The 8179-nt window shown below is 44.1% G+C and overlaps 1 long non-coding RNA gene across 1 annotated transcript; it reads left to right on the forward strand.

Moving 5' to 3' along the window:
• The first annotated feature begins 676 nt into the window (after positions 1-676).
• Positions 677-6353, forward strand: LOC120590450 (uncharacterized). The gene is made up of 2 exons (XR_005649725.1): positions 677-2560; positions 4552-6353. It is a non-coding gene; the product is annotated as an uncharacterized LOC120590450 (long non-coding RNA).
• Positions 6354-8179: the final 1826 nt, after the last annotated feature.

Genomic DNA, 8179 nt, shown 5'->3' on the forward strand with positions numbered 1-8179 from the left:
GGTGGCCAAAAATTCATACATTCAGGGTGGTAAAGTAGGTCACTCGGCCCTAACAAGGCAGGATTTGTCAGAGGCAGGGAGTAGAGAGACAGGACAGCCCATTTTAGGCAGAACCCCTTGTAAGGGATGACCAATCTCAAAGTCATCAGCATTTAAATGGAAAAATCCTTGTTAACTCACTGCTTAAAGGAGTAAGACATAAGGCAACTGAGCTTTAACATCATCTATGGCCTACATGATGGTTAATTTATGTATCAATTTGACTGGGCTAAGGGATGCCCAGATAGCTAGTGAAACATGATTTCTCTGTGTGTCTGTGAAGGTGTTTCTAGAGGAGATTGGCATTTGAATTGGTAGACTGAGTAAAGCACATCACCCTCACCATTGGTGAGGTATCATCCAACCCATGGACGGCCTGAATGGGAAAGGCAAAGGAAGGGGGACTTTGTCCTCTGCTTGGCTGGGACATCCATCTTCTCCTGCCCTGAAAGGTCAGTGCTTCTGGTTCTCAGGACTTTAGGTTTGTACTAGAACCACACCACCACTTCCCTGGGCCTCCAGCTTGCAGACAACAAATCATGGGACCTCTCAGCCTCCATATTGCATGAGCCAATCTCTTATTAAAATTATATGTATATATATGTATATATGTATATATATGTATATATCCTCTATTTCTCTGGAGAACTCTGATTAATACAGCCAGGCTTTGTGCTAAGTGCTTCACATGTGTATCAGTTCATCTTTACAACCTTTGTTTTACGCATGAGGGGACAGAGGCTCAGACCATTTAAGTGACTCACCTAAGTTTTCACAGCCAGTGGGTGGCAGAATAGTGTTCTAATTCAGCTATGTCAACTCAGGCCTCTAGCGATTCCAAATGCAATGAAAAGCAAAAAGCGGTCAAGTATATAGTTGAGATATGGCCCTCAAGTACCATGTGGGGACCCAGAAAGTCCTTGGAAGAAAAACCGAGCTGGGATTCCCCTTGCGACTTCGAAGACTGTCTGAACTGAAGCTAGCAAACTGAGTCCATGACATTTGTATCTCACTGGGATTAAACAAACCCCAAACACTGGCTGAGAGTCCAGTGTGGTCACGGCTTGGAGGACATCCAAACAGAGTAAATGAGAGTTCAGGCCAGTCCTTTTGCTGTGAAAGATAATGAGTGCATTGTCAAAAGCACGCGGTCTCACTCTGCCACCTGCTGATCCTCTCAGAGGTTTCCCCGTCTGCAAGTCCCCAGCCAGAGGGCCAAGGATGTCAATCATGAGAAAGCTCTCTGCTGTCTTACCGTATGGCCAGCACCTAACTCACTCATCCAACTGTTCATGAATATATTCACCAAGCATTTATGGGGTGCTCATTATGTGCCAGACAATGAGATAGATACTGGTGTGAAGCATAGCACTACATCATCTGGGGCCTCTGTGTATGGTTAGGAGTGAGGGGGTAGGTAATTACACTAAGAGTCAGATTTCATCAGTGACACTCTGATAATAGCTGCACTTTATTAAGAGCACACTGTTGCCAAGCATTTTGCTAATGATATATGTAGGTATAGATCATTATATAATGGTATAATTATATAATGGTATAATGGTATAATTATACATACATATATATATACATATATGTATATACTTATATAAGATATCATTTAAACTTCTCTACAGCCCTCTGAGTAGATGCTGTGATCATCCCTAATTTATAATCACAGAACTTAAAGCTTGCCGAATGAGTCTAATTTATTTGACCAGGGTCACATAACTGCTAAACAACAAAACTAAGATTTAAAAGCAGGTCCATTGCTCCAGGCCTAGCATTATGCGTATGGGTCAGAGAGGGTTGAATTCTGGAGGAACTCTACCAGGGTTTGAATGCCAGCTCTGCCACTTTTAGGTTGCATGATCTTAGGCAAATCACCAACGTCCCTGTGCCTCAGTTTCCTCGCCTGTAAAATGAGGGCAACAGCAATATCTGCCCCGTGAGCTTGTCGTAAGATTGAAGGGAATTAATAAATCCAAGATGCTTTAAAAATGTTACATTTTGTGCAGGGAACCCATTATCTGAACAGGAGACTCAAAAGCGAAGCAGGGCCGAGAACGGAGCTTGAAGGGAAACCGGGACCAGCGGGATAGGACAGGAGTCGGGGAATGGGGTTGCGGGCCACAAACACCGGGCAGTTAAATTCAGATCAAGAAGGGCAAGACAAGCAGGGATAAGGGGTCTGAGCTAAGACTGGGTTTAAGTCAATGAAGGGTATCGAAGTTGTCAGAGAATACGTACAAGTTTTTAGAAAATGTTTTCCAGCATTCTGGATATGTTCAAAAAGAGCTTATTTGAAAGAAGGAACTCCATTTGGTCGAACAAAATTAAGTCATTCTCTTCTGTATTCAAATTTTCTTTCTTGGCATGTTCTCCATGATGGAGTAACTGGGGATGGACTTGCCCTCTCACCATAAACAACTGGAAACAGAAACATAATGCATGAAACCACTGCTTTGAGACACTGGATAATGGGCATCACAGGAACATGACCCCTGAAAAAGGGAAACAGGTGAGATGAGCCCTGCTATCGCCCTTTCAGCCTAGAGGGTCTCTCCAGACCGTCGACCCTGATGGGAGAAGCCAAGCAAAGCAGGGCCTTCTGGCTGAGTTGAAGAGACAGAGCTCGTGGAAGCTGAGGTGGCCAGATTGTGGGGCAAAGTACCAGAACCTTGGATGAGGCGTAAAGAGCCACCGAAGCGTTCTATAAGCTGATAAGGCATCATTTCTAAGATATATCGTTAAGTGAAAAAAAAAGGGGGAGGCAAAAGAGTATAGATAGTATGCTACTTTTTGTAGAAGAAATAAGGAAAAACAGATTCTCCTCTCAGAGCCTCCAGAAGGAACCAGCCCAATCGACACCTTGACTTTATAACACAGTGGAACTTGAAACTGATATCTGATTTCTGACCTCCAAAACCGTTGTTTAAGCCACCAGCTTTGTGATCACTTGTTACAGCAGCCATAGGAAGCTAACATACTCCTCTATCTTTTCTTTTTTCTATTGCACTTATCATCTTATATTATGCCATATCATCTACTCATTATGCTTTCACTTTGTATTTCTCCTCCTCCTAGAATGTAAGCTCCACAGTGGCAAGGATATGTGTCTGTTTTGTTCTCCTCAGGCACCAAGACCAGTGCTTAGAATGAAGCAGGTGCTCAATTCACATCTGCTGAATATCTGATGTTTGTGCCTGTCCTCATCGCCCTTCTCTCCAACTATTCAAATTCTAGACATCCTTCCAATGTCAGCTAAAACCATGTGCCCCACAAAGCCTTCACCACCTTCTTCAGGTCACAGCTGTCTCCCCCTCCTCTGAACTCCAAGAACACACACCCTCTGGTCCATTTATTCACACTTAGTCCCGGTGGCTGGCAAGTGCTGTGAGCATAGACTGAAATTCAACAACCTGGTTTTGGACCCTAACACCATCATTTATTCATTGGGGGATGTGGGCAGAGGGCAAATATGTAAGTTAAATAGATCATGGGGGTAAAATGCTTGGCGTGTAGTGGATGTCCGATAAATATTAGTCCCCATAGTAGACACGCAGTAAATGTTCTGCCTTGTGATGTCTCTTTTGATGCTTTTAACCTTCCTCTCTTCCTATAACCTTTCTCCTCACTGTATCAGGAGCTTCTACAAGAGAGAACCTTGTCTTCAAACACCTCAGTACCCTTGTAGCACCCAGCAGGGTCCAGGAGGTGCACCAGGTGCTCATGAGAGCTCATTGGTGGGCTTCTGGATCAGTTAGCCTGGAGCCCATGTGGGGAGCCAGGAAGTTGAATGGAGCTGGGTAAATCGGCCCCCTAAGCACACTGCCTCAGAAAGGGGACACCTGGGGAGCAGGGATCTCCTCATGCCGCAGAATCCCACAGCAGCTCAAATGCCTACAGCACTAAGTCCTTTCTCTCTTCATTCTCCATGTACCAGATTTTCCTAGACCTGTGTTCTCGTCCTCAAAATCCCTTCATAGACTTTAAATACCACAGCAACCTTCCCTCAAGTATTTTTTAAAAATTGACTTTCTAATGATTAACATAAAAAGAAGAGAGATAAAACCACCAGCTGTAGGTAGCAAAATTAAAATCCAGATTCAATTGTGTATTATGCAGCAAGCTAGCGCTGTGATTCTGCATTGCAACGCAATGCCTGACACAAAGGAGTAATGTGCTTTCCGAACACCTGCGTGGGTATCACACCTGAGATCACTCTGGAGCTCATGTTCATGACTCATGTTTAAAATGTATAATCATAGCAATAATAACTGTCATCTAGGGGAATGGACTTGGTGCCTCACACTGCAGTGTATTTTGCATAAATCATCTAAATTTCCCCCACAACAGCTCCATGAGGTATATATTCCTCTCCTCACTTTACAGCTGAGATCACCAAGGCTGAGATGTTAAAAATATGGCCTTGAGTCTATGATTGTAGCCATTACACATACTGCATAGCCCACGACAGTGATTATTTTAACTAGATTTTTTTCTCCAAAGCCTAGTGCTCTTGGCCTGACACAGGACCTGGTAAAAGCAGCAAGAGAGAGGGTAGAAGAGCTGGAAATCAGGCAGCTGCAACAGGCTCGCTCCTGGATGGGAGAGGCGGAGTCTCAAGAGGGAGCCAAGTCTGATACTGGAGGTTCCTGAAAGCTGAGCAGCAGATGGCCGAAGCCATAACCAGAGAAGGTGCCATGCAGCTGCGCCTGAGAAGCATCGCTGGTGGCACCACCAATTCTGGCCAAGGACATCGGTCTCAATGACATCAGGCTGCCTTTAACAGTCACCAGTTCTCATGGTGGCTCCTGCCTAGCAGTGACCTTAAAGTCACCTTTTGTCATCTGGCAATTAGTAGTATTTGCCAAGGTGTGTTAGTTTCCTATATTGTTGCTATAACTTATGACCACAAATTTATTATCTTACAGTTTTGTGGACCAGAAGTCCAAAAATGGGTCTTATAGACTAAATTATGATATGAATAGCATTGTGTTATGTCAGGAGGCTCTAGGGGAGAATCCATTTCTGTACCTTTTCCACCTTCCAGAGGCTGGCTTCATTCCTTGGCTCACGACCCTGGTTTTCATCTTCAAAGCCAGCAGAATAGCATCTTCCAGTCTCTCTGATTCTCCTTCCATTATCACCTACTGTGCCCCTCTTGCCTCCCTCTTATAAAAACTCATGATTACATAGGGCCCACCCAAATAATCCAGCATAAGCTCACAGTCTCAAGATCCCTAACAATCATATCTGCAATGTTCTTCGTTCCACGTCAGGTTCCAGGGATCAGGACATGACCATCTTCGATGGTGGTGGGAGGGGCAGACGTATTAATCTGTTGACTACACAAAGGAAGTAATGGGAGCTCAGTGTATATTTTTTAATTTTGAACCTGCCCTCCTGTTTATCATGGTGCAGCAGGGGTCGGGGCATGGGTTTTGGAGCCAAATAGATGTGAGATTTAATTTCCAGCTTCACCGTTTACATGGCCCTGGGCAACATATTTAATTACTCAACTTCTCAGAGTTGCAGTGCCCTCTTGTAGAAATGGCTACAGTACTTAACTCCTAGGATTATTGTGTGGCTTGGAGATGATGTATACAAAGTACATACCTTAACAAATAAGGGGCCATCATCGTCATTCCGATGTTTAAGCAACTTTTGTGAGTGTGGTGATGGAAACGCTAACTCCAAGTGCTCTGAGGCAGGATGGCTCTCTGGGCTTCCTGCAAATGCGACTATAGACTTTCTTTGCCAGAAGACAGACAGGCGGAACAGCAGGAGGGAGGCAATGAGCTGTTCTACAAATATCAGGATATAGTCAGACCCTCTCTGGTCAGGTCTACAGTTGGCAGGTCTACACTCATCCACGTGTTGGCAGTTTCTGCTCAGGTGGCCAATTCCTGGTCTTGTGCTATTGAAAATTCCACGGACAGTGCTGGCAGCTCAGGTACCCCCTCCTACCCACCTAATAATGCCAAGGTGTTCTCACATTCAGTGGAAATAGCAGGCCAGGCCAAAAAGATGGCTGATTGCAAATTCATTTTCCAAATGGAAAAAGCCAATGTCTTACACATAATGCTTTGAACTGAAGTCACAAATGCTTCTCAGAGAAGTCCACGTAGTATGGAATAATCACAGTCATGGCTGGGTAATTAGTCATCAATCATCACTTCTTCCATTTTTACGGAAGAGGATATCTGGGAGTCATGCTCCAGGTTGCTGGAACAAACAAGAAGCCTGCTCTCTTCACTTCTTGCAATGCCTTCTCCATCTAAAATAAACTGAAATGTTTCAAAGGTTGAGAACAAGTCTGATGTTTTTCTATGTATTCCTCTTGCATTTAAAAACAGAGCCCCAAAGGGGTGAGACTCAATCCCTCAGAGTGGCATATAGCCCCAGCCTGATCATGCAGTGCAACCCTACAGAACAGCAGTCTCCAATGTTTTGGCACCAGGGACCAGTGCTTCTATGAGAATCTAATGCCTGATGATCTGAAGTGGAGCTGAGGTGGTGATGCTAGAGCTGGGGAATGGCTTCAAATACAGATGAAGCTTCGCACGCTCACCCGCGCACTCACCTCCTGCTGTGTGGCGCAGTTCCTAACAGGCCATGGATGGGACCAGTACTGGTCTGTGGCTCAGGGGTTTGGGACCCCTGCTATAGAGTAATCCTAACATTACTCCTACTCCATCCCCAGAAAAGCATAAAACCAGACAAATGTGAATGAAGTGACTGCAATCACTTTGGAGAGCTATGACCACAGATTTGGGAACTGTGGTCAGTAAAAATAACTGTAAGGTCCAGGAGTAGAGGTCAGTGCATGCAAGGATGGGATTAGGAGAGATTGGGCTCTGTTAACTGCGTAGAGGATTCCCCGCATATTTAAGCAATATTGCCCTATTACTAGATTCGTCTGTGTAAAATTCATCCATCTCTTCATTCATTAATAAACTCTTCAATGTTCTACATGCCAGCCACTGCACTGGTTCTGGTCATTGGTACCTTAGAGAAAGAGACTACATACACCAGTGCTGTGGCATCCGCAGATCCAGGGCTTCCAATCTACCCTCTTCCCAGAGCAGAAATGTTTTCACATCTACTAGTGAGTTTCAACGCCTTTTTTTTACCTCTTTCTCACCACCCTTCCCCACAACTTCCCTGTGATAAAATCGCCTTCATCCTTGAAGTCCTGGCACAAAACCACCTTCTCCTTAAAGCCTCCCAAGTTCACTCATAAAATTATTCATCAATCTCTCTCTCTCCTCCCCAACTCCTCTTTCTCTTCTCCTCTCTCCCCATTTTCTCTCCCTCCTCCTCTTCCTCCTTCTCACTTTTCTCTCCTTATACATATACATATGCATATACATATACACATATACATACACACACATATGGTGAAGGCCTAAGAAAGACTTTAGGAGCCCCAGAAGAAGACTATCAATAGATTAAAAAATGAAAAGCACAAGATTCAAATATTTCTCCTCCTCACCAATTGTTTTCACAAAGCATGCTATGCTTCATATAACCAGCAGAGGGCGGGCTTGGATGGACGAAGCATTCCAGCCCCGCTGACAAACATCAACTGAGTCTTGGCTCTGCAGATGATGGATTTTTTTAGACAAGGGGAAAAAACACCAGAACTAAAAGTCTTTTCCAAATTATCCCACCCATGTCAACAACTCCTGTCTTGTTCCTTAGAGGGTGGTCTATAATATAGTCACTCTTTATTGGGTGAATAATGGAAGAAGGTGTTTGTATAAATCAAGTTTCTTTTTCTGTGTACACATTTGAAGCCTGAAGCCTGATCAGTGACATGGTAAACCAGCTGTTACCAAAGAAAAAAAGCTGTAGTTATATCTTCAATTTAAAAAATTTTAACTGAATGGGACCTTAAAAATCATTATTTTATTAAGGACGAGAAAAGCTTGGCTGACACTACCCAGTAGATTAGGGGCTGTAGTGGACGCTCACCTGTAATATTGTCTCTCCAACCCTCTCTGTCTTTGGGGAAATAGTTCTTCTCCCAATTGCCACCTTACGATTTGCCCAGGAAATTCGATATTATTACAGACCCTACACCTGGCCATAGTTGATTGATCCAGAGGTGGACACCTAACCCAGGTGAGGC

This window comes from Pteropus medius, unplaced genomic scaffold (genome assembly GCF_902729225.1).
Source record: "Pteropus medius unplaced genomic scaffold, Ma_sr-lr_union100, whole genome shotgun sequence".
Taxonomy (NCBI): Eukaryota; Metazoa; Chordata; class Mammalia; order Chiroptera; family Pteropodidae; genus Pteropus; species Pteropus medius.